At 40.0% G+C, this 27,989-nt stretch overlaps 1 protein-coding gene across 15 annotated transcripts in view; it reads left to right on the forward strand.

The window, feature by feature from the left end:
• The window catches only part of LOC136563103 (poly(rC)-binding protein 3-like), a 500,444-nt gene that overhangs the window by 388,630 nt on the left and 83,825 nt on the right, over window positions 1-27,989 (forward strand). Inside the window, exon 1 of one of the 15 annotated variants that reach the window (XM_066560346.1) lies at window positions 13,830-13,848. The exons of the other annotated variants lie outside the window; for them this stretch is intronic. The gene's annotated coding sequence lies outside the window, so the exon portion shown is untranslated. Of the gene's footprint in view, window positions 1-13,829; window positions 13,849-27,989 lie in introns of those variants that run through there. 15 annotated transcript variants of the gene reach the window in all.

Genomic DNA, 27,989 nt, shown 5'->3' on the forward strand with positions numbered 1-27,989 from the left:
GTGTTTACACTGTGATCAGACATTATTAGTCTACTAGATGTGGGTCTTCTTTCACAGAAATTGGAAATGTAAATTTTTAGTTGTAGGGAGTTTTATTTTCACCTCAGCAGTAGGATCACCTTTTGCAATGAAATTGTCTCGTCGTGCTTGCTGGTGCTTCTTGTGGCTGTGTCTCTTCTTGTTGGGCTGGGTTCTAAATGTGGGATGTCACAGAATTCATTAATACATGGAAATGATTCATTTAAGGGAGGTTTCTTTCCCCTTTGTACATGCCTGCTAATTAGCAGATGAATTTTGATGTTCTAATTGATCTGCTGCAGAGAGACAGCTGTGTGCCCCAGCTGTCCCCCGCTCCAGTGGGCCTTCTCTGCAGTAGGGAGGCAGCAGCCCCGCTCCTGACAAATTGATTTAACTGGAGTGCCGTGCCTTGGGGGAGCCGTGCTCCACGCTGTCGCTGCAGATGACTGCAGCCTTTGCGGATGGCAAACGCTGGAGCGCCGTAATTGCCCAACAATGTCCTTTCCATTGCCTTGCTGAAATTCAATTTTTCACGCCTCACCAAGTTTTCCAGTCCCCCTTCCTGCCCCTAGTGTGGAAATACTGTATTCTGCCCGACTGCCATTTTAGGTAGAAATTCAGATGCTTGACAACAGGGCTTAAATTGTACTTAATATGCTAATACTAGGTAATGTAATGTGCTCAGTCACATATCAAAGTATTTGCATTTAATTAATAGGAAATTGTTCTCTAATGGCATTGTATTTAGCAGGTAGTCATTGCTAGGAACCTTTCACACTAATCTTAGTGCATCAGTGTTCTTTCCAGTGCTGTATGGCTTCTGTGATGGCTGTGGTGCCCTTTAAACAATTGCTCTTTCAATTTTAAGTATAGATTTTTAAGGCTTCATGTCCACTTACACCCTATTTTGTCAAATCTGGTAAGCACTTCTGCTGTAACAGGTGCTTCTCCACAAAAATGACAACTGTAGCCCCAGAAAGTACAGCTATCTAATACATCTTTCATGTCACTCTCCATCATGAATAGATTTCCAAGCTGTGCACAGCATCATCTACCCTTTCTGGAGGCCATTGATTTGGCCTGAATATACCTCTGGGGGAAAAAAAGAAACAGCACCACAAAAGTGCAGTAATGAATTCTAATGTGTGCCACACCACTTACCTTTATGCATATCTGATAGATAACCAAGCACATCCAGTACATTTCTGGATGTGCAGCTTTATAGACTACTAGTAGGTAGCAGCTGTTCTGGACATTCACAGGTTTTGTGTGGAGGAGGACACAGAGGTTTCCTAAGAAACCATTCCTCAGAAACCATTGTGTTTGCATAAATGTAGTGTCATTACTTATTATTATTACTATTATTTTTTCCCAGTATGTACCTCTTTGTGTAAATGTGTGCAAGTGACAGGGAATCAGCAGAAAGTAAAAAATATAGGAATTTATACCATTGCCTGTTAAGGTAAGACCAGCATATATATGTATGCAGGTATTAAGCCATAAGGCTGCTAAAGATTTTGTCAAACTGACCACATGTTCAGACATAAGTGATAGCCACTAAAAGTTTTGAGAAAAATACCTTTCTGAATTGCACTGAGCTATAGTTCCAAAGAGCAGCAGAAATTACATTGAGGGTGAGAAGTCAGGATTTCATCCATCTTGTATGCCACTGTTCTTCATCCCTGCACACACAAACAGAACAGTATGGGTTAAGCTTAAGCAAATATTATTTAGGTAAACGAGTATTCCTTGATGGGAGGCAGACAGTTTTCCTAATTGGCAGTGCTTTTCTCAAAACTCCCTATCTCAGGATAAATACCTCTCTCTCCTAAGGTCAGGCCCTGTACCACATGTTACCATTATTTTCATCCTTCAATAGCCTTTCTTGTTTTATTTGTTGTATTTCCAGTGAGATATAATGTAAGTAATTAGGCATTTTTCCATCAGAGAATGGCAGAAGCATTTCTTGCATAATGAGTAAGATGTTTTGTGGTTAAAAATAGTGCTTATTGGTCATTTTATTTCATTTTATAGCAGGAGCTGAAGATTTACTGAGTACTGCTTGGTAATGCTGTATGAAATTCATGGGCTGAGGAAGCAACCTGAACTCTTAATCTTTGGCAGTATATAAAAAAGCAATGCCCAGTGGACCATCACCAGTAGAACTGGACTATGCTGAGCTCATTTATAAGCCTTAATGGGTAGAAGGATATTCTTAGGTATAAGGTTTGCATCCCACTACTGTGTGTTGTAGCTCCAAGGGGTGTAGAAGAAGATGTGTGTTCTCCTGACATGCCCAGGATCTCTAAAATCTGAATTGCTCCTTGGGGACTTCTGTGTTGATGGCTGTGCCTGCAGATGGCTGCAAGTCACAGTTGCTGCTTCACTGGAGTGGGAATGGTATGGATGCTGTAGTGGCTCACCTTTGTCCAGCCATCTTGCACAGGGCATTACTCTGCCAGCCTGCATGTGGCTTCATACCAGCACTGCAGTTATGGCTGGTAACAGAAAGCAGGAGGCCACGGTAGGGGGACAAATGAAAAGGAAAGGAAAGGGTCCTGTATTCTCTCTGAATACTGTGAGGCAGTTTTATCCCAGAAAGGCCTGAAATGAGTTAGGCAAAGAGGCACCCTTTGGCACATTGCTCAGGATAAAAGTTCTCATGCTCTGACCACATCTGGCTGTATGAGTACCATGTACTCATCAGTCACATACACTGACTCGAGGTTGTTGCGGTACAGGGTATTATTTGTTGCAGGAAGTACTGCAGGTGTTGAGGTCTCCATGAATGGTCAGATGTTTGTCCTGCTGTATGTACAACTCTTTTTCACTGCCCTACATCAGAGGGGAAAAAATCCTAGTAATTGTGTTTTGTTGTTAATACTGTGCTCATATGCCCCTCCACAGCCCATATTCTAGGTTCTGTCATTGGGAAAAGCCAGTCTTTCCCTCCCTCCCTTCCTCCCCTCCAGTTGGGATGAAAAGCCAGCAGCTACCTCTAGCTGATGCTAAACCTCTATTTGCTTTAGTACACACTAACAAGGCAGGCTGTTTCAGAGGAACACTGGAAATTGGAAAATGTGGGGGTTTTACTGCTTTAAGGATTAATTTTCGGGGATGGGATTATTTTTCTCAACAGCGAAGATGGTTTATACTGAACATTTTAGGCTGTCACATCACTACAAGGAGATACTTAGCTACCAGCAGGGTGCTGAAGATTGCCCATCCTCTCCTACATCTCCATCATAATGTTTGGCTGTTGTGTATCAGAGAGGTGTTTGTTCCAGCATATGTTGCAAAGTACCATTTTGTGCTGCCGTTATTTAGTTTTGTTTTACAAGAAGTGAACAAAATGGTAAAGGTACACCTGCAATAAAGCTTCCACAGTGTATTATCACAGCTAAGGCATTAAGGAACTGCCACTTCAAGCAGGCAAATGAGTAGAGACATGAAAGAAAATGCAGTGCTTAGCTCTTTTATTTTGACCAGTGTAATGTAATTACTTATACTAATCTTCCATTATATTTCCTTGACTAGCAGAGACAGGGACCTAATTGTGTCTGTAGCTGTTGCTACTGCAAAGTACCTTTTAAATCATATTAACATCCATACTTGATCTTCCTACTGGTTTTGACGTGTAGATCACAATATCCTGTTAAATTACTCAGCAAGAGTGGCTGACTTGCAGTGTATCCAAGCCACAGCATAGCAATGTATCTATGGTGGAAGTAGAAGAGGCACTGACCCCTTTTCTCTGGGAAAGCACTTGACCTTCCTTTTTCAAAGCATTATGAGTTCTGTGCAGCATTCTAATCTACCTGGTACTTCAATACCAAGATGCCAGAAATAGCCAGAAATTAATTATTCTGCTTCTGGCTGTTCAAGAATCTATGCTCCCTTTTCTTTGGCGTCGATCTAGCGGTAGTGATGAACGCGTTCTGCACAACCAGGCTGGATTATTGTAACTCACTGAAGCTGAAGATAAAAGCTCCATAGAAACTTCAGCTACCACAGAGCACAGCAGCCTAGCTCATTAGTAGGTGCAGCACTGCGAGCACACGGTGCCAGTGCTGTGCTTCATCAGCTGGCATCCCATTAACTTCAGCAGCCAGCTGTGGGCTCATTCAGCATATAAGGTCACCAGAAGACTGGTATGGATGCTGTTTGTCTACACATTGCCTCTGGTACAGGGCTGCCCATCATGTGCAGAATTAAAACTCCCTGAAACTGGACATGACCAGTTTTGACCAAAGGCCTTTTCCAGAATCTGAAAGGCAGCTACAAAAAAAAGTCTCTTCTCAATGTATAGCCTTTATGTTCTTTTGAAGGAATCCTTCCTCCTACAGTAACAGAAGAGACATTTAAAGATATGCACGTCTGAAAGGAAGGATAGTAAAACTTGGGAACAGAGTAGAGTTCACCCTGGAGAAGTCTATGAACTTCCAGTTATGACATTGCCTATCTAGTGATGTAGCAAAAAATGTCACAGAAGTGCTTTAGTTTGTGTTTTACTGATCAATACACCATAGTGTACCATGGGTGGATATCAGTCTTGCTGTCAGGATAGGTCTGAAGTGGTCATCTAACTCCTCTAGGTAGCCTGGTTCCTACAGGAGCTAGAGACTGCTCCCCACAGTCCAAAGGGAACTGTTGTCCATGCAAAGATTTGAGAAGGCTTGGGAGGCCATGGCAGAGGGTCACAGCAAAGGCTGCACAGAGAATCAGGATGGCTGCGGGAAGCCAGCTCTAGGAAATGGCAGATGGCTTTTGGGTGATGTGCTGACAGAGGGACTTCTGAAGAAATTGGGTTGTTTGACTCTGCTGTGTGCAGAAAAGGGAAATTCTGTCATTCAGCTCTGTTAGGCTGCCCTATCTTGTCAGTCTCAGAAATACAAGACTGGAGGGTAGAGAAGTTGTGGGAGTGACTCCTCTAGGCCCTTGGATGGGAGCACCAACCCCTACCAGTCCTTCTTCTTCATCTGGGATGGAAAGCCATGCTACAGGAGAGGGGCTCATCTTTTCCCATTTGCCTTGAGGACCACCATGCTTCTTACGCTGCTTCTGCTAGAAGGGCTCTCTAAAGGTCATCTCCTTCTGCTAGGATGAATTATTTATGGCTACCTTATCTCTTACAGAATTCTTTCCTTAAAGATCTGCAGTGAAGTGGATTGCATGCAGTAGTCTGTTTCTGTGTTTTGTGATCCTTTTAGTTGTAAGGTCTGCTCTCTTACTAATCAGAATTACAGCATTATTCCTTTTTCTCTTTTTTACCCTTTTTTTTTTAATTTCCAGTTAAATCAGTGATTTTTGTTTTTGTCCAGATACAGAGAAAACCAGCACTGTCCTCATTTATAAAAACCTTTTTCTCTCAGAAAGCTCTCATCTTTTAATAAGACAAGTTCTCCTTCTCAATGAGACCTTCAGGAGCTCTCTTAAATATGTTGCTTTCTTATACATTCTCTTCAGTTTCTCCACACCTCCTGCAAGTGCAATGCACCAAAATGTGGCCTCCTCAGTGCTGAGCAGAGCACAGTAATTGCTTCCTGGTTTTTTCTGCTAAAATATCACAGAATGAGAATTGTCCCTCTATCAATTAAGCTTTACAGTATTGGTTCTTATGCAAGTCATAATTCATTGTTGGTTGCACATCCAAGGTTCTTTGTGGATTTGGGGTTTTTGGGGTTTTCTTTTGTTTTCTAGTTATACCCCATTGTGCATCTCTTGTATTTTGTACCAAACGTGAAGGTGTCTGCATCTAAGGATGTCAGATTTCATTGCAAACTTTTTGTTCTAATGAAAGTAGTCCTCTGAATTTTGATGTATTGTTAAGGTCAGAAAGGGATATCAATAATTTTTCATGAGGTATAGTGGTCTTAATGTGATGAATAACACAGTCATTACAGCATCTGGCTTTAAAATTGGTGAGTAGAAGGATTGATTCTAGTGTTTTGGGCCATGGTACATGTTAGGGTAGAAACAAATGAGGATCAGCTGTTGTTTTCCATATGAAACCAAACTGTGGCAATGAGTCAGAAAGCCTGACAGAGTTCAAGCAAATTGTGTGGGTTTCCTGCTGAAATAAGTGGCATGCCCTGCAACATATGACATGTCTTCCTCTGACCTAGGACACCTTGCTTTTAGCAGCATTCATCTCTGCAATTTATACAGGCATTCATATTTCACTTTCTCCATTTAATCCTAATAACCAGCTTTTAGAAGAACATGACAGCATAACATATGGGTGGTAAAACTGCTCATAAACCATAATAACATGGCCAAAAAAGCTTAGATAGATAGATGCACTATGCTTATTGTGACATTCTCTGATTAAGAGGTATAGCTACTTATTACAGCCATTAGCTTGGTGACTTGGAAGCAGACTGAAGCCATTATTTGAAAAACAGGTTGTAAGTCCAAATTTTAAACAACTGTGTACTTACTACATGTAAGAGATATAATTATGTTAGCAATTCTGTTCTTCAGTGTGCAGATGGTAATTTTGTTCATTTGTGGCTTGTACACTGATAATGTTTGCTGTAGAACTGGCCTTGGCAGGCCAGACAGTAAGTAGGCAGTCTGTAATACATGGTTATAATTTTGTTGATAACGTTCTGGTGGGATGAAAACCAACCAGAAACATTGGTCTAAATAATTTCTTACTGTAGACAGGCTTTCTCTGTCTGTGTGCGTGTGCATATGTTTTTGCACCTTATTATTTATTTTTATTGTGTGAAGAATTGTTTCTTTTTTTCCTTCTCATTTGGAAATTTTTATGTTAGCTTCATTTTCAGTGTAGGCAGTATCTGCAAGTTTGTGCCTTTAGGAATAAAATTAAGTTTTTACTCAAAGTGATTTGAAGGTTCGTATTAGTTTTAGGGGTTGATGTATGTAATACACATTTATGAATGTGTATATGAGGGAGATATAAAAAAGAAACCATCTATTAAAGGTACCCTTTTGATTTCATATTTTTTCAAGAGTTAGTCAACAGATGTTTGAGAACAACTAACAGTGTATTTTCAACAGCTACTCCATTTTTCCAGATTAAAAGGGGAACAGATAAATATGCAGATAAAGTCTGTAAAATGCTTTTATGATATTGAGGTTAGGTATTAGATTGTGGTGGTGCAGTACACCTATTTGTACAGTTCATTTTTCAGGTTTTCCCCTTTTAGAATTGTGTGACAGTCTCACTTTAAATAGATGTAAAAGAGGAAAAAAAGTAGTTACATAGCAAGCCCAAGATGCATAATAAATAAATAACATCTTCTATTGTTTCCTGTTGTTTAGCCAGTACAAAGAGTTTTGCAGTGTCCTAAGGAAAAAGGGCATAGTACAGCATACTGTATAAATGTAGATTAAATATATTACATACTATATAAATTATATACGTGTACTTATAAAAAAATAGACTACATATTACAATTATCTATGCATGTTTATATGTTAAAAATTCTGTATAATAACCACAAATTTTATGGCTCAAAAAAATAAAAAGTGCCATAGGATGTATTGTCTTAGAATGGCCCAAATGGTATAAATTCTCAGAATAAATGAAAAAATCTCAGTCTGGGCTTTGATATTATGCTCTAGCAACTCAAACAAGATTTTGCCAAAAGCATCATAGCTACCAGAGCCACATAAAGCAAATATGATTAAAAGATCTCATTTGGTATCACCAAAAGCCCTGACTACTTAATGTTCTTTTATTATTCTCTACATCCCTGAGTTTGTGAGAGCTATGTTACGTACGGGTAAATGAGGGTGTTTCATCTCAGTTTGCCATGCTCACAGGAGAAGATAATCACCCACTTTGTGCCCTTTGTATCCTGTTAGGACCAACCCTAAAGGCTCTTCCCTTTTACCTGTAACTTGTGGGCTACAGCCTGGTGTGAACAGACCTTCCTGCATGCGAGGCTGCGAGTGGCACTTGGGGAAAACGCTCTGTAATAGCACCGCACACAGATGTGCTCAGTAATGTGTGTGCAGTGTTCCTGCTGGCTTTCCACCCTCACTCTTCTCTCTGAAGACCGTCGCCTGCCAAGGCAAGGATTTCATCTCTTCTGTAAAGAACTTAGTACAGTTGTTGGCAAAGTAAATGTAAAAGGAATTCTAAAGATCACTTATATTAGCATGAGCAAATGTATTCAGAACTTAATCAAAACTAATTCTTTCTGAGACTGAAATGGTTACTTTGACTTTAAAGGAATGTATTATTGTTCAGGGAATGTTAGGCCCTTTGGCTTTTGATTCCAGATGTGTTAATAAGTCCTTTATTAGGTATTATTAACACCAATTTATTATATGTTTTATAGATGTAGCCATTCCACTTAGAATATGTTCAGGTATTTTTTAACTTTTGTTTTATAAACCAGTATAGCGTCAACTATCTGTGAATAAAAAAAAAAAAACCAAAACAAAACCCTGTGAATTAACCTAAAATATTCTGAAAAATACACTTTATTTTTTTAAGAAAAGGAGTGTTAATTTTGTAAATGAGAAAAAATTACACTTTAAAACAGTGTAGTTAAACATTTGAATATGATCAATAGCACACAACATGCATTTGTTTTCTGGTCTGTAAATAACCTTGCCTTTCATTGCCCCTTGTTGATCTAATTACTGATGTAAGGCTGTTGATACTTCCTTAAATTGTTACAGCTTTGGGCAAATATTCCTAATAGAGTCTTTCTTCTTCCACCAAACAGCAAGATCTCTGTCCTGTATTTGTCCCCAAAGAGTTACAGCGTTTAAAACATATCCCTAAACATATACTGCAAGTAATATTTTCTTCTCCTTCCATCCTGGAGTCTTCTGAAATTAAACAAACCTGCCTGCCTGTCATGCAGGCCACCCTGCAAAATAGCAGCTTTGGAAGGCATAAGCCACAACCCTCCTTATTTATTCCTATGCATTTTTGCTCCTCTGGGTCACTTGCCTTCCCAATTTTAAATCCTAGATAATGCTTTCTTTCTGCCCTTTTATTCCTCCCTCACTGTTGTCTCTTTTTGCAAGAGCAAAGTCTTTTTTTCAGACTAGGTGTTCAAACATGTGACTCACCGGGACTTTGATTGCAGAGAAGGATGTGGCCTCAAAAAAACCCAAACAGGATGTTATAATCTGTTTTCAGACTGTCAGAAGAGATATGGCTGATTTTGAATCAGTCAGCAAAAACTGGCTTTGACCATCTCTGAGGCCTAAAAATGTTCCTTGAGAAATACTGATTATTAAAAGAAAAGATAAACTTCATGAGGCAGCAGATGTTTATGCAGGAAAAAAAAATCATGTAAGTCTGGAGATTTCCATGGCATGTTTTTTATATAATCATTAGCAACCATCTCCTGTACGGTAGGAGATGGATGCCAGTATGGCAATGTAAGGGAAATGTTGGAAAGCATATCTCATTTAATAACCACTACCTAATAAGTGTTGCTTTTTGCCCCTGTTTACCTGTGAGCAAAATTTCAAATAGTCATGGAAAATAATGGAAATTGTGTGTTAGTGACCAGATGAGATAGATAACCTTGTGTAAATAACAAATTAACAGGCCAGTGATACTGACTGTAATACCTAGGAATGCAAGCTCTGCCACAAATGCTGTCCAATAAATGGGGCTTTGCCAGCAGAGTCATAGGAGAGAGCGCTACAGGGCACCTCAAAAGGGCATCCAGTGCAGCCCCTCTGTCAGAAGGATCATCTTTCATTAATCATACCCTGAAGGTCATCATGTCCCAGTTTGTTGGAAAAATTTGCTCCCTGTTGTGGTCTACAGTTTGTTGCCCTCATGAAAAGTCTGGGAATTGCAGTCCTAGGTGGTTTTTTTTTGTACAACAGTGAGAATCTACTCTGTAACTATGGCAAACAGGTACAGGAAGAGGGACAGTCACTTGAATGCATCAGACCTGGCTCAAAGTTTCTGGAGAAGGAGGGGAAATGAGATTTGGATTTACTGCATCTTGTGACAGGAGAATACCTTTTCCTCCATTTCCCAAAGCTGGGCTGAGCAGTTGTCTGATGCCTGTTTATAACTTCATATACAATAACCAACATCTCAAGCTCTGCCTGCAGCTTAATGCAGACTTTCAATCTTTGGTGTGCTCAGTTGGCATGTTGCTTTTCTCCACATTGACAGAAAGGCAAATGATTTCTGCCAGAGCCCCAGTGTTTCTGGAGGTGGTGAGGCCATGGAGCATAAGTAGCTAGGCTGGTGTATCTGGAATGAAAAGCTTCATCAGCTCAGGAGCAGGGGGTATGAGGGTCTGGAGTAGGGATGTAATATGGTCATGTACCAGCAGGTGGATGGGGAAGAAGGAAGTAAGTAAATCTAAAAGTACGTAAATTCCCAGCACACTTTGGCAGATAGGACACAGCCTGTTTTCCCTCAGTTGGTAAGGTGGGTGGAGAGCTTTTGTATGGTGGAGTGGAGGGCAGGGCACTGACCACTGTGTTGCACATGTGCTTCAGGCTTTGTGGCACTGCCTTGGGAAGGTAGCAACCCTCCTGCCTCCTAATGCACATTATCCATAAGTGCTTGTAGCTAAACTCAAGGAGTTGTTCTCTCTGCACTGTGGTGGTGCCCACAGGTGCTCTGTGGATTAGGACTCTGTAGTGCTTTGACACTTAGGGGAACCTCTCTGGCAGCTGCAGTCGCATAGAGATGGTGCAAGAGACTGTGGTGCCTTCAGGGAATGCTGCTATCCAGCTTGCAGTACCTTGGGAGAGCTCCTGGTCCTCCCTAGGACCTTCTTGGTGCTGATTGTTCCTTGTTACAAGGCTCAACTGGAATTGTGTCACGCGAAGAGACAAAGTTCATTCATGATCTCGGCAAATGCACTTTTGGGTAAAGATGGGCACAGCGTGCGTGACGAGCAGAGATAGCGAGGACTGCGAGACTGAAAAGGACTGGTACTGAGAGCCAATCTCCTATTGCTCTCTGAGTCAGACTCCTCAAGGCAAATGCACTGAATTGCTTCACTCAGCTGTGCCCTGTACCACAGGCTGATTTCTGTTTGGGTCCGTGATGTGTGAGTAACGAACCACCATCTTCTGTGAAGATCTTGTGCATTCCCGTGGAAAAGGCTGGAATCTGCAGTTCCCACCTGAAGGGACAGTTAACTGCATTCCTTTGATGTGGGTTACATCACCTCAGCATGGAGGGGGAGCATTGTTGTTGCTCTACAGCTCCAAGGCTTTGTACACCACCAGGTACTCCAAGTAGCCTTGTAGTAGGTTCCTGGTTTCTGTCTCTCAGGTGGGCACTGCACAGCTAATGGAAAAAATTATACTGGAAAGAATCAGTATGGAAATAAATGTAAAATAATTTAATCAGAGTAGAACTGCTTAGTTCTTATCTTTCCCCTTTTATTGGGATTTTGAACACTTTCCTGAAAATAGAATTTTGCACAAGTAATTTCTAGCTTTTTTTTCCTACAAAGGTTTTTTTTTTTTCTTAGTTCTGCCTTCTCAGATGTTTTCTGATGTCCTTTCATCTTGGTGGTTGCCGTACACTTGCTTGTGAATTAGAATGTATTAAAAAAATTATATGGACATGCTGTCTTTAGTATGTAAGAGGTCTTTATCCCCTGCAGAAGGGAAGTGACCTGTGATAGTTAATACATTTCTTTCAAAGACTCCAGGGAAGAACAATCTATCAGCTTGTAAAATAGATAAATGAATTCATTTGACAAAGATCAAGCAAAAAGTCTTTGGGAGAGGGGACATGAAGCAAGGTTTCTTACAAGCCTGGTTTGGTAATGTGTGTCCTAGACCAGCCACTGTCTCTGATGAGGGCAGTCAGAAGCACTCAAAGGGATGCCTAATTTTGGCAGTTGCAAAGGTCATTTCTTAGAAGCTGGTGTTGTCTGTGTCAATTTCTTCTTCTTATATTTCTATCCTTCGTTTGCCTTTGATCACAGATCATTCTTTTTGGGGTTACATTGCTTTGAGGGGGAGTTAATTTCATGATCTGAAATGGTAGCGCTTCATCCAAAGAAGGGTTGAATTCTGGATTCTAAGGTCTGTAGTGTCTTTCATAACAAAAGTAGCATCAGGTCTCCAGTTAATGTCGATCACAGGGAAGCTTCAGAATTGCATTTGAACTGGGTTGCATCCTCATCGCAGACCTTTGTTGCATTTTACCTTTGCAACAAGCTGTCAGCGCAAAATACTTGTTTTTCAATACAAATGTGATGGGCTTGTAGCTGTTCAGACCTGTCAAACACTGATGGTTGTCTCGGAGGCATCACCCAAGGACCTGCCAGCCCAGCAAGTACACACTTGGTAGGTTTTGCAGTCCTTGTGCTTGGCTCAGTGAATCCAAAGGGAATCAGGAGAGCCGTGAGGTTTCAGTGCATTGTTACACACCAGCTGCAGAATCCCATCAAGGAGGTACAGTAAAAATAAAAAGGCCCCAGCAAGGGTTAATGTACTGGAACGACTGAAATGATCACTGTTGATAAGTACTTTATGTAATTAGTATAATACTTTCTTCTGTTAATGAGCTGAAGCTGGGGTGGGGTGCAGCTGCTTGGGGGCAGGGAGCACTGAGGGGGATTTGAGACTGTTTGACAGCAGACTCAGCCTCTAATAATCTACTGGGCCATTTTTAATTCACAATAGTTTTTCAGAATATTTGATGTAGTCCTTTTTATGTACTTATTAAAAGTGCCCCTAATGTTTTAATTCCCACCCCAATGGAACAGAAAGTGAATAAACAAGGAAATGAATGGAGATGTATGAAATTATGATCTTAAACTTAACAAGCCTGTTTGTTTTTTCAAGCTGCTGAATAAATCCTCTGTGATTTGTGCTGCAGAGGTCAATGTTCTGCTGTAGGAAATGACTGGTTACATGTCAGTATTCTCCAAGAGTTCATCTCAATTACTGGATTTGTCAAACATGACAAGCCTGAATGGCTCTGTGGTGAAAATAGCACACAGTTTGACTATTAAAGTAATTGGAGCATTGACATTTAACCAAACTGCAAGAGAATTGCAGTAATAAGTCTGAGGAGCACTACCACAAGCAAAACAGAGACCAGTACTTTTATAAAATAAAATATTTTATATTTTACCGGTTAAACTGGTGCTTTTTTGTGTTTTGATTAAGGTATATTTCAGTATATTTCTAATTTAAATCATAAGAATAAAAGGAAATGGTAATTCTTTCTTGCTACGTTTTTTTGAAGAAGTACTAAGATTTGTATAATTGGAAACTCCATTATTTGATGCACATTCAATAAATTCAATTTTAATATTGGTTCCATTTTAATATTGTTATGAATAATTCATGTATGAATTTTTAATGTCCTCTTAAAGTACACACATTATAAAGTTAAAAATCTATGTATGTATATCCATATATGTGGAGATCATCATGTGATGATCATCACAGAATTAGGTTATAAATGTGTCTATTACTTGATCTCCACTTGCTACTCTACCTTGCTAAAGACCTATTTCTGGGCTTTCAAGCCTGAGATGTGGATATTAAAACTCATTGCTTTAGTAAATGCAAAAGAGCTTTTCTAAAATCATATGAAAGTCATTTACTTGTCTCCATCTGCGATGAGATTTTAATTTTTTTTAAAGATATTATTTCTGATGGTAAATTCTACATACATAAACTTTTTCAATATAAAGGATTTTGAGAACAATACAACTGTCAGTCACTGTGGCTAATTTGGATTTATACCTGTGGATCAGACGAGATTTTACAGTCACCAAAATTGTGTTTCAGACAATGGCTTAAACGACAGCCTCTTCCAGTGTCTGGAGTAGGGACTGAAGTAATGATGATTTATGACAGTAGTCTGAGGGGGCTCATCCTCAGGTGAGTTACCTGCATTTTGGCACATTAATTTTACCTTATCTGAACTTGAAAATCTGTTCTCTCCCAATTACGGGAGCAATTCTTCATGTGGAAATTGGGACTCATCTGTTCCTGGTGAAGTAAATCAGACAAAATAATCCCGAAAGACAGGGTCGGGAGCATAATGCAACCAACAATATGTCTGAAGTACCTCAGTTACATTAACTTATATTTTTTGTGGGGTACAGAGTATGATTTGCCACTTCTGCAGCCACATCTTAATTATTGTGCTATCACAGCAGCAGAGAGCAGTGCTTACTGATTTGTTACTTGCTTAAGTCCCATCTCCAAAGAGCTGTTGAACATAATGCTTAAGTCTGTCTCTCTTGTGTAAAAGTAAATATGTGTTTAAATCCATCTGATTTCAATGAGACTCATACATATAGGTGAGTTTTTAGCTCAGCAGTAAAAATATAAATTTAATATAAATTGAATATATAAATTGAAAATATAAATTTAACTGCTTCACTGAATTTGGGGCTTGCATGATCCAAAGAAACACCTAGTCACAGCCTAAGTACAGATTTTGGGAAGTCTTTGTAAGGACAGACTTTCTTGTATTTCCCAACAGAAAAAACAAAGGAGAATTCAAGGAAATGCAGATGATGTTTGGCTATCTGTTTGCTGACCTTCATGTGAAAATTAGCATTTTGTTAGGAGCAGAACAAAATCTTCGGAAAAACAAAAGGGTGAGAGTCGTAGTTTTGGTTTGTTTGTTTTCCCCCTGAATTACATCCTAGGGGTCAGGGCGGGCTCAGGGTTTGGGGAGAGGAGACCTAGAGGCTGCTTCAGTTTTTTAAGTACATTCTATAAAACCAGTCATCTTCTCCTCTGTCACTGATGTAAATTCATTCCATCCCATGTCCTCACGTTGCTACTGATTTTCCCCTCGTGTATTAGAGATCAGATACACTTTCCCAAAGAACAAGCTCCTGTTCCAGAGCTGAAATGTCACTCTCCTTACCTAATATAATTCCATTTACTTGGAGTGTCATGGCATATTGCAGTTGTCCATCTTTTAGTGCTCGTGTCAGTTTCACCTGTAAATTAGCTTTGAAGATCCTAAGTCATACTGAAGTGTTCCTCACAGAAGTGCCTCAAGTGAAATGAAGTAAATAATTATAAAGGAACGGCAAGCTGTGCTCTTTTCTGGAGCTCAAGAGTCTAAAAGCGGAAACCTCACATTCATGCATGAAAGAAGAAACTTCCTTATTAAGCATTAAATAGTTTAGACAGTTTTAGCTACAGAGGTTAATGTACAGCCCAAATCAGCTATTTGGAACATCAGGAAGGGAGGAATGATTTTTTTCTGTACCATACAGTGGAGAAACATCCATCTAGGAAAAAAGCATCATGATTCTGAATGAACAGTAAAACAGGAAAATGTTTTGGAACAGTTTTTTTTCAAAGCTTCTGGAGTAGAAAGAAATCAGGTAAAAACTGGGAGCAACGTTACCTTTCTGCTCTTGGGCAGGGGATGAAGGCAGCGTGCACTCTGACATTAGGAAAGCAGCATAGCCTGTGTTAGCCATCCAGCCTGTTAACCATGTCTTGAACTTCCAGATGATGGAAACTATGCAGAAATGCCAGGTACCAAAGACAGTAAATCAGCATCCAGCAAAAGGCTGCTGCCAGAGATCTTTGAAGCAACAGGAGGACCTTGTAGCAATTTTACCTAACATGTAGGCCTAAAGTCTGAACACAGTGAAATAATGTAAGGTTCTGGATGGTAAGAATGGAAATGCTAGGGAGATTTTGCAGATGACTGCCAGGGAATAGCTGTCACTAGAGACACTTGAACAAGTGCCAGTTGTGTTAGGACTTTTGAGACAATCTGCATAAAATGCCAGATAGAAGCACTCATTCCAAAATACCGAGTTTTTCTCTAGATTACTGGCCCTGCAAGATGACAGTTTGTGAAGGCTCAAAATAGCAGCTCTAAAATGCAAGAGTACAGTTACAAAATACACACAAAGTTCTTTCAGATTTCATTCTGATGGTTCTGCAAATTTGCCCAAGATCCAAAGCCATCCATGTTGCTGCTTTACTGAGCAGGACTGTCCAAGAAATTTCATCTGCTTGGTGAAATTGAGTTATAAAAAGTTTAATTCAAGAGATTTGTCAGTGATTTGGCCAACAAAAGAAAGCAAATCCCAATATACTTTAGCAAATCGTATTGTAGGTGACTTACTTACATGGAGCAGATGGGGAACTAGGCTGGGTTTTGCTCTGTGGACTGTGATTGAAGAGCTCCATTGATCAGGCTGAGGCAGCTTAAGAAGTTACTGCCATCTACTTTGCCCTGCCTCTGTTGGAATTTCTTATCCTTGAGGTAAAAATAGCAAAAAGTAGTGTGCCTGCTCCCCAGCCACTGCAGCTCCCAGCTTGAGGGCAGTGTGATTCACCTTCAGGTTTTATTTGGTATTGAAGCAGCCATGAGCTGAGGCGGCAGGGAACTTGGAGTCACTGACTCATCAGATTTAACTCTGGCAATGGAGTGGTATGGGAATAGGATGGGAGGACCAGCGACCTCTTCAGTCACCACTGTTAAATCCAGTAGGAATTGCTTTGCAGAGGGCTTAAAGTCCCGAATGGAGAAGTTGCAGTGAACCGTTCCTTTCCTGCAGCATGGTTGACCAGTGCTTTGCCATCTTCAGGGAGTGAAGGAGCCCTCTGTTAGCTGGTAACTGTAGTCATCTTCTTATTAGGCTCCTTTAATGAGTTTTTTAAGAAAACTTTGATGGTTAATTAGAAAGCTAATACTCAATACAAGTAGTAAATAAATAACAACAAATATGGAGCATACTCATTTACCTACATTGTTTTAGTGATTTCTAAGAGATAATATCTTAGTTTTGCTCCTGTAACTGCTTCAGGGCAAAAGTATATCCTCTCATATGACAAATGACTAACCATGCAGTCAGTAGCTGTAAAGGAGTTGAACAATTCAAAGGTGCTTCTGAAGTAATCTTTAAGAAACTGTCAAACTTGTCAAATGTGGTAAGCATGAAGGCATGTTTTTGTTCTATAATTCTTCCCATTTTCTTAGCAAATTGTGAACTAGAGATCTGATTATTGTTTTTGTTGGTTTGGGAGAGTATCTTTCAGATTTCCAGAGGACCTTCTGCAGGGATCTAAAGTTTTGAATTTACACTACAAGGTATTTTGTGATGCGTCATGTTATTTTTACAGAAAAAAATAATCTGTAAGTCCATGAATCTCATCCTTATTCATGCTTATACAAAAGTAAAGCATTTAAAAGAAACCATCTTTACTTGCAAGGATAATGTAGGCTTGATGTAGAAAGGCATTTTGGCATTAGTATAGTGCTTAAGCACATGCTTAACTTGGAGTCCAGACGCATTGAAGTACCTTCCTGAAATGGAGCAGTAACCTGGGGCTTTATTCAGCACAACTTAGAAGCTTTCTCAAGGAGTAAAGGGCTTGATTTTCCTTTCTTCCCTGTGAGGGGACACACCCAAGATTCCTTTTCTGAAGATTTTTACTGTAATACTCAGGGAGAAGCAGGGAAGTAGGAAAGGACGTTTCCTAACACATTCTGATACACTGCTACCATGAGACAGCATAACTTAATCATCATATTTTTTCACTAAAATGATGTGGAAATACTTTAGGTTTATAGTATGAAACTTTGTGACTTATGCTGAGTTCTGCTTTTGTATTTGATATCCCACAGCACTTAGGTCTGTGAGCTTGTCAGCTTCACTCATAGCCAAAGACAGTGTTCACTTATATAAAGCCCTACAAAGTCAAAGCTCTTTTTCATATTCTGACTTATTATTATCTTCTTCTTAATAGCAGAACTCACAGCTTTCTTTGTTGTTATTTTTCTGTTAAGGGAGAAAATAAAAGTTGCTTTCATTTTTACATAAGTTCAGTTATTTAATCTGAGTGTGACACTCAGGCTTCAAAGAATTCTGTGCAGTGCATTTTTAATCTGTTATTTTTAATGAATTCTAGTCACTAAGAAATACTGTTATCTAGGTCAGATTTTTTGAATATTATTTTACTGTGGCTACACATCCTGCTGTGCTTTCTCTAAATGAGCTCCCCAATGGGGTCTTGCTGTTTTACTTTCCCACAGCTTTGTGGAGTAACTTTTCTTACTGTAAATGTAGGTTGTGCTTTGTTTTTCAATACAAATGTATTCTTAACTGAACCATCATCCACTCATCTAAGACTCAGTCTTAAACTTTCTTGGGCAAGGGAAGAGGACATAAAATACTTCCAAATTTTATCATTGATATTTTTGATCCTTCCTATCTGGAAGGAATGGAAAAGAGATGATCAACCCAAAATTTATTACTTCATTTCAAAGGTGTTGATATAACTGCTTCTCAGCTAGTCACAGCAAAATGGCCTTGACCAGGAGGCAGAGCAAGACATCATTTGATGTCATGGAGAGGCTTTGAGATTTCTGAGCACTTCTCTTTCTGGACCTTTGTTGTAACATCTCTATCTTTACCCTAACTTACCTCTTAGTATGTGTCCCCAAGAGATTTCTCCATCCCTTGAACAGAAAAGTCTGTTAGCCATGCCTACAGGAGGGGACATTGAGCAGTGTCACCTTGGATCACCTAGATCAGTGACAGAGTAGAATTGCAGCAGATTTCCTTCAGTTGGCTATCCTACCCTTTTCTGACATCATGTTTTCTTCAACATGTATGGATTGGGCACATGCCTCTGTGCTCACTGATAGAATATCACCACTCAGCTGCATCGTTCCTTTATTTAATTGAAATCTTTCTTCACTCCTGATGGAAGGATTACTTACATAAAGATATTTCCAGGTACATGTCCTAACAAAGCAGTTCATCTCTCAGGATTGTTTTCTTCATTAAAGAAATGTTAAAGCTTATAATTGTGATGATTTTCTATGTGGAGTGTGAATTTCTGACAGTGATGTCAGATCAGCTTATAGGTAGCTGAAAAGAAAAGCCAGTTTTTGTAATCTAAATGGGTAAGAAGAGAAAAGCAGAGGAATAATGTGGGGTTTACATCAGAAGGAGGATGCTGAAACTGAAAGTATTAGAAGAAAGCTGGATGACAGCCGGGTGAAAGCACTTCTGAGGCAGCTCACGCGGTGCTCCCTGTTCTGGAGCTCAGATATTAGGGTTCTGAACTTCCCATCTCACTGAGGTTTATGGCAGACTTCAGCAGTCTGAAAACAGGGGCTGTAACAGGGCACTCAAGGAGCAGTTGCCCTTAAAAGTTTGGGTTTAGAGAAATTCTGGGTAGAATCACTGGTGCCAAAGCTAAATAAAACTGACTGATCCCAAGGATTTCTGAGCTCCCTGAATGCTAGCTTGTATTTGAAAGCTTATTTTTAATCAATAATTAATTAATTAAATACAATACTGTAGCTTTACTAGAAGTTTGCAGCTAGCATCGACGTACGGCCAAAAAAGAAAAAAGGAGATGTGGACTTCAGCCAACAAGAAATCCAGCCATTTCAACTGACCTGACCTGGTGTAATTTCATTTTCAAGTAACACAAGAAGGACTTCAAAAGGCCCTTGAATAGATGGTGGATAATTGACTCCTAGCAATGAGTGCTGAATATGGAGGTGCCTGTGCTGGTTATTATTAGATGTATTGTCAGCCTTTGACACCACTGATCACAAGGCTTGTTGACACATGTGCTGTATGATTTACTTCATACCTAAGTTAAGCATTCAGGCAGGTGGTCAACATAACAACAATACCTCTCCCAAGTGTCGTTTAAACCCTAGTTTAAAAGTTCAAGAGGGACTTAAAATTGGCTTGCTCTCTGCAAAAAGGGAAATTACTGAGGTGAATTTTGCTGTCTGAAGGAGGCACTGGATGTGGATTTGTGTTTCAGTAGGCACCTGTCTCTGATTAGATCTTCTAGCACTCATTGCTGAAAAGGTAGTGCACTGGGACACATCTGTGGAAATGGAGGCTTTTTTTAGTAGCAGTTTGAAGGTAAAGCAGTCTTTTTCAGTCCTTTGCCAGGTCCATAAACATCCAATTCTGCTTTTGTAATGTAAATTACGTGTCATTAAAGACCATCTGTGGTGCTGGATTTGTTTTTGTTTATATATATTATATTAGCGCTGAAGACATATATCCTTAGAAAGTACTTGTACCTTTTTATTAAAGGTTAAAATTCTTCTGAAGCATATTTATTTGGACATCTCTGACCAGTGACATTTTTAGATCAAGACCTTTGAGGTTCAGTGTATAGAACAAAATGTTACAATTCTTTTATTCCTGCCATCCCATTCATTCATTGAGATGGCTGAAAGTGTGCCCAGTGAATTCACAAAGAGCTGTATCTTGCCCTCTTCAAAGCTGGTGAACAGGAATGGGAGAGGACAGGAGGGGATGGCATTTAGAGAAATACATCTTTTCCCCCACAGTGGTGGCTGTTTTCCCTTTGTAAGCTTGGTGATGCCTCTAATAGCAGGGCTAGTACTGATAATGGGCCTGTTTTCCTACAGGAAAAGGTGGGTTCTTGTTCTTTACTTTCTGCTCCTGTATCTATGTAATCATGCAGTGGGAACAGTCTGTCTGTCACTGTTGGTTAAGCAGTAGGACTGGGATTCATGAGGACAATAACTGCCCAAAGACATCCAGAGAAGTTTTACGGAATTTCAGAAGTGTGTCAAAGCCAGCAGGAGGTCAGGGTCCCTCTTCACACTGGGCTGTCACACACTCCGTCCGAGCTGGCAGGGAGGGCACCTCCTTCAAGTGCGGCAGCCTGGGCTGACACAGCCCCTCTTCGAGCTGTGGGAGTGGGAGCTGACAGGCATCGAGGCTTTCTGCGAGTTCCCAAAACCTATTAACCTTATCTTTGGAGGTGGTGGAAACACCTAGATCTAGAACAAGATGAAGCAGCATGTGCCTCTGAAAAGGAGCAAACAATAAAACTTCTACAAATCGAGATGATTCATTGCTCAGAGCTGCTTGCTGGGAAAGGGACCAGAGAAGAAAGCAGGACAAAGGACATTAGCACACAATGTTTAAGCAAAAATGCTCAGTCCTGCTGCTGAGTTCTTTAATACATCCTAAAGCAGCAATAGGGACATAGCTTTTTGCTTAGCAGTTAATCTTTAAATGAGAAAAACAGCTGATTAAAGTGTGTATCTTATTTGAGCATTGTGATGGCAGGCTGATGCTCACACACAGAGGCTGACTAACAGTAGCCTAAAGGTAAATGTCTTTACATGTGTAAGAATGCCAGAAGCAATCTTACATTTAATGCATCTTAATTGACAGTGATGGATTTACTCTAACTTTTTATTTCACTAATGGACTCTGTAACACCTAACATCTACATTGTAACAAATCAATCTTATCCTGACTTCCTTTTTTACAATAAAGGCATGTTTGTAGGCAATTAATTTACCTACGATTTCCATTACCATTGATGTGGCTACCATTTATTCTTACAGCTGAGTTCCTGGTGCTTTCCACTGGAGGAGTCTTGGGGGTTTAATCCATGTTTTCAAAATCTAAATTTGCAAGAAGGTGTGGATTTAGAGGAACTCTTAAAATATATTTCTTTTCTTTTAAAATGAGATTCTATTTTTAAAATGCCTACAGCAAGTGTATTTGACTATTTTTAGTACTGTAAATTGGAGCCTAATCTGCCTTTCCCATCCCCATGCAGTAATACCAATAAGATAAATTAATTTACTCTAGACTTTTATTAGTCCCAGTGAAAACAATATCTAGTGAGATTGAGGTAGTAAAGGCTTTGTATATGTAATTTGGATATGTATTTTCAGGAAAGAAATGTAAAAAACAATTCTGCTGGCTTTGTTTGACCAAATTTGTGTACAAATACAACTAGCAGATTAACAATGCATAATGTGCTCTGTGGGTGTGAAATTCCGAAGAGCCCTCGGCTCTCAATGTGTGACATTTTCAAAAAGGGCAACACCTTCAACAGGCAACATCATATCATCGTGTCTGTTCATCTGTTGAAATTGGTTTTAAAGGTATTAATCCCATATTTCATTGAAAAAAGGCTCATCCAAATGCTCAGTTTCAGGAGACAATTTTTTCTTTTCAAGACCTGGTTCAGAAAGTGCCATATTGTTTGGATGACAACTGGATATATTTTTAGGTTGATGTGTTATTTTGGAGAACTCTGACTCATTGTAAATTGGTTTGGGGCTCTCTTCTTCCTTTGTGTTCTTTTCTCCAGGCCTTGTTAACTTATTCCTCATGCACTTCAGAGATTCTCTTCATGCAGTGGCCTGGTTTATGTCTTTTTCTTAATATTGTACAATCTCCCACCACTTACATATGGTCAAAAATTGCATCATCAATTTTATTCTTGTTATAATATTACCCTAGAATCTTCCAAGCAGATTATCATATGTTATCAGTGTAGCAGCAATGTCCCTGGGGCATCTCTTCCCAGGCAGTATCCTAATAATGTGTTCTCCACAGCATCTTTTCTCTCTCTTTCTCTGTGTAGCAGTGGACAACTGTTCTGAAGAGTGCTTCTTCCCAGACCTACAGGTCCAGTCCCCTGCTAATTTGTTTAGCAACACAATCAGTGCTGCTGTTCCTAGCAAGATGAATTTCACTGCTCTGTGGATACAAAAATACAAGCCACAGATACCTAGCTTTATTGGCAAGTGAAATCTTAATTCAATAGGAAACACAAACTTTCCTTACTTTGGCTGAACATTTAAAATGTCTTTATAAAAAAAAATCATCTCATTGAAGCAGTTTCACACTGGTTTTATGCTAAAGCTTGCCAATTTCCCAGCTGCCTGCTATTCAGTAAAAGACAGGTAGCATCCTCTGCTGTGCTTTTTTGACCCAGATTCTTTATTCACTTACGTCAGTGTTTGCAGTAAACAGGAATTTGCAATAACCAAGTGCTGAATCCTGTTGTCTTGTGACTGAACTTTTCAATCTTTGAATAACTACCCAGCAGCAGAATAAAAATGAAACAGAGGAATAAAGTCTGAAATACTCAATAAAAATACAAGTGAGGATCATTTCAAAAAATGGTTTATAGGAAGCTATACTGGAGGATTTGCATATGTTGCAATTTACAATCACATCTGCTTTGCACAGTCCACTGTCACTTCTGTATCCCATTCCCATCATAGCCAATGCACACAAGCCTAAATGTGGAAAAAACCAGACATCTGAAGAAATTTTCTTCCCTGCCCCCTCCTCTCTGCATTTTTGTGACACTGTTAACCTAACTGGGTTATGTGTAACCTGGTAAAGTGTATCAGAGTGTCATCGCTGTTCTTGAGCTGGATCTGTGCAAGTTGGCAAAAGTAAAACAAATTCTACTTTTTCAAAGTTGTAATAACAGTAACAAAAGGAAATCAACTGAGAAGCCTTTAACTCATTCAGAGTAAGCTCATACATCTCCCTGGGAGGCAAAGCTGCGATTAGCATGTTTGAATGCCTTACTACAAGTGATACTTTGTGGAAATGCAGCACTTTTTGTGGGAATGAAAAGTGCAGTTGCGAAGCAGGCTGTTGATTAACAGAAGAGTTAGTGTAGTGTTTGCTGTGATTTCATCCTAGCTTAACAGAGCAGAACCAAACTGAACAGCCAAAAAACCAGGCAAGCAAGAGCCTTGTTGTTGTTTTTTACATCCTGAGAATTTGACTTAATACATTATTCTAGTTCCCTGTTGTCCTGGAAACAGGGGGCTTGGGGGGCAGAAAATACTGGTGCTGATTTTAATTCAAGCTTCTAAATGTTATGGAATAGGTACCTCTATTTTTCTGACATTATTTCTAGTTGTTACAAAGCTTAGAAGTGAACAAAGCAGTTTTATGTAGTGGAAATCGTATCCATGTTTTAGTCTAAGCAGAAGAAATAAGAAGGAACAAGAGTCTCCATAGGGTAAAGGCATCATGTTAAGGCCTCTCTTGTACTTGCACAAGCAAAACTCATGTGCAAATGCTCACTTGACATCATCTCTGTGACACACTTGGAATTGTGCTTGAGGTTTAACTGAGTGGACACTACTTTGCCACTGACCCAACGAAGGTTGTTGTGGTCTGCACCTTCTCAAGGTTTTACAGAATTTCTGTGAACAAATTAGGTGCATTCTGACATCTGACAATGTCACTAAATACATACACTCAGTGAAAATTAGTATTAACAATGCCAGAAAAACACATCTAGTTCTTCAGATAGGCAGTCCTTTCCAAGTTTTTAATTGATACCCTATTTTCTTACATGTAAAAAGCAACATTACCACAACCTGTTGTCAGATGAGGATAACTGATGGATGAAGTTAACTGTATGATAATGCAGGGTGACAAAAAGTGAATTATAGATCAGTGACAGATGAAAAGTGCTCCATTCATAGAGTCATTGATATTGTGCTATGGCAAAAAGACTCTCTCTGTATGTGCTGCTTTATGAAATTATTTGCATTGCTTGCTGTTCCTGAGCTACTGAGCCACTTTGGTGCCTCACATCATATATGCTCATGTTCCAGTAGAGAACAAGACAATACCTTCACATCCTGGGAATCTTAAAGCAGACTCTTAGCACAGATTCTTTGGGAAGAGGATTGGGGAATTCTTCCTGCCTCTCCAGCCTCAGATTTCCATGTTTGCACAGCAGTAACTGGATAAAAGCAGAGATAGCTGTTTTTCTTTAATTATAGCATTAATGAAGATGGTAGTTCATTGTGATCAAAGAACAGATAATATTGTTCCCAGGTTTTGAGTGTCTTCATAAAAAGCCCCTCAACAGCAAAAAAGGTATGGGGGGTTTTGCCTCAGCTTCTAGAGTGACTTCACCTATTCATGTCCCTGTTTCATTTTTTCTTAAGCGAAGTACACTTTGTAAACTAATTTTCCTTAGCTTAGGAAAGGCCTATTTATAAGTGAATACTTAAACCTACATAACTGCAGATGAAGACAGCCTGTGCTGTTGAAATGCCCAGGGCTGTCCCAGGTCTGGTCTGAGGCCAGAGAGCTCTTTTGGCTGCTGGTGCATGCTCACAACTGCACAGCATGGCAGCAGCACACTGTGATGTCTCCCAGGGTTTGAGTAGTCTCCTCTGCCCCCAGCTATATCACTCATGACGCAAATCTGCCCTGAGAGCATGGTTTCTGTGAGGCAGCCTTGCCTTATGCTATGGAGGACATCATGCAGTGTCCAAAATGCAAAAATAAAAGGCTGCTGGGGACAGCCTGGGCAGGTCTGGGATGTGGCTTGCGCTCTGAACTGGCTGTGAAGGGGCACAGCTGCACGACGTGTAAACCATCACCCACTGCCTATGGCTGGTACCACTTGGCATCTGGAACACCAAGAAACACTATACAAAATCAGGCTTCCAGACCCATAAAGACATGTCACTTGTATTGCAGCTGTATATTAATTGTGCAGCACTAAACATTAGCAAGAAAAGATTGTTTCATTACTAATATTGGTGAAAAATCAAGTGATGTCTTTGTGACCACTCTGAACAGGACTGTAGTTGTAAGCCAAAAAAAAATGCAAACTATAAAGCTTTCTTGTTTCCTGTGATCAAGTTATATTCTCACATGAATGTGCATAGCAACAACTTCAGAAAACAAAGAGTCTTTGTTCAAAATAAATGATTATTCAGTCCTTTTTAATTTAGCATAGAGTGACCCTTTATATTGAGAAGCTCAAACATATCTGTGAATTTTTTGAGTGCCTAAAATTCTCCGCATATTTAAATTGTGCTTATTAGAAGGGGAAACAGTGAGCATAGCAGTTGCAAGGCTTGCAAGGAAGAAGAGGGAAGAACCAAAGGTAGTGCTGCTTTTTTTTTTGTATTGGTCTTTTGCATGCAGCTCTGACTCTCATTTTAAAAAGTCTTGGTGTGTGATGTTATATGATGGTAATTGTAAAGCAGAACAAAAGTGGATTTGCTATTGATTAGAATGATGAAGCTTAATGAAGTAAATGCTAGGGCATAGCCTCCATACTGAGGAGGCTTACAGTGCAAGTTTTTGCTCAGAAAGAAAACCAAAGTAATCCAGACTGTGTTTATGAATGAAGGCTGGTTGAACACTAGGGATTTAATATCTATGCTGTAAGAGCTGCCACACTTGATTGGTAACAATATAGACTTAAGTTGTGTTTAGCTTTATTTCCAGATGCAGGAATTCTTATGTGTCCCCTAGTAGTGGTTCAGGGTTGTGATGCCTGTAGATTTTACTTGGCTGGTCATGGGAGGTGATCATGAGGTTCTTTGAGACCACAGGGTTTCTTTTTTTGCTTGAAAGGATATTTCTCAAGACAGAGGCTCTCTTTATATCTGTTTTCACTGTGGCATTAACCCCACTGTCAGTGCTTAACAACGAGTATGTAGCATTGCACTGAAAACCAACATGAAAAGAACTTTTAAGTGGCAGAAACAAGCTCTTAGAAGTTAGGAAAAGCCAGATGTGTGGTTTCTTCTGTGCCTCTGATTTGGCCTTATTATTCATACATATTGTGTTACAGTCCCAAATTACATCATTGCAGCCATTTTTCCAGAGGACCAGCATTCCCTTTGAGCATGAGATGAGCAGTGTTCAGGACATGAATCAGTTTCGTCTAATGAATGAGGATGTTGTCAGAGAAGTTAATCTAGGAATTGAAAATGGTGTGATGAAGAGCAAGGATGGCTTCAGGAAAGGAAATTACAGTCTTGTGTGTAAATCAGATGAACTGGAGGCAGGAGACTGTGCTGCTGGCTCTGCCCCAGGGTGGCAGGGAGAAGGATAGCACTGGGATCAGAACTGACTCTGAGCAGCGTGAGAAGGGAGAAGTGCAGCCAGGCTTGGCTACTGGCCATGGGCAAGCCAGACTGCTCTGGTCTCCAAGGTTCCCAACGCTGTGACAGCAGCAAGAAGGGTTGGGGGGCAGCTGTGGGACAGGCTGAGCTTTGGATGTTTTGTTGTCCCAAGTCTGGAGGGTGCAAGCCAGTGGTGGATAATGATCATTCTCTGGTTTGTTGTGCAGGGACAGGCAGTGTCTGTCCAGATTTGAAGATGTGGAAAAATTCATGTTGGTCCAGAGGTAGTGTTGGCAGAAGGCCACCAGGCTACCATGCCTGCTGAAGGCAGCCCAGGAAAGTTTGGAGCCAAGAGCCAGGAACAAGTGTCAATGCAGGTTTTGTTTGAGTGGGCAGGATGTGGGTCATGAGGTTGGATCAGAGGGCTGCTGAGGACAGCAGGACCACTAGGAGATGTTAGGAGCATGCAATCCTTAGCTGCTCAGATCTTTGTGGTTTTGTGGTCACTGGCATATGCTCTCCAACTGGCCAGAGCAATACTCCATTCCTGATCTAGCAATACTTAGTGAGGAACTAACATTTTGCAGAGCCTTATTTGCAATGGGAAAGGCACTGAAAATTATTAAAATATAATCATGGTAATTATATGGTTTGATGGAGTATAAAAATAGAAATAAAGTTAAGGCCCGGGTTTGAAGTTTAAATCTTTCTGTTGGGCTTTGGTGGAAATACTTCTAATTGTCAGCAGAGTTAGGAAGAAGCAACACTTCTGAGTTTGGCATTCCCAGCTCAGGTCTTGATTTCAACCCATCCCCAAAAACCACAATAGCAAAATTGTCGGAATAAGATGATTGTGCAAAGACACGCGGGGATACTGGCATAGAAACAGGATGGTAAAGTTTGCTTTTGGGTCTTTGGAAAAAGCAGGAAACCTGCTGCTGGTACTTGTTCCTTGCCACACACTTCAATATAAGTATCATCTTTATTCATTCCAGGAGCATCTAAACTAATCAGATTACTCTTGTGTAGTTCTTCCTGCAGGACAAAAATGGGTTTAAATCCATTCCAGGTGAGCCAGGAGAATTCAGTTAATAACACTGAGCCATTTACACTGGAGTGCCAGCAGATCACTAAAATAAATTCAAGTTACTTGGCATGCCTTTGATAGGACATCTGCTGCTGAATTTCACCTGGTAACATCTGGGTCCAAGTGCTTTTCTAAAATAGGGGGAAAAAGTTGTCTTGGAGAAATAGTCTTGGCATTTCTACTGCATTAAAATTCACTATAAGCATTTTGTGTACCATTTCTCTAAGGATGAGCAGGTGGTAATTTTAACAGTAAGGGTTACACTTTGTCTTC

Source organism: Molothrus aeneus, chromosome 1, assembly GCF_037042795.1.
Source record: "Molothrus aeneus isolate 106 chromosome 1, BPBGC_Maene_1.0, whole genome shotgun sequence".
Lineage (NCBI taxonomy): Eukaryota > Metazoa > Chordata > Aves > Passeriformes > Icteridae > Molothrus > Molothrus aeneus.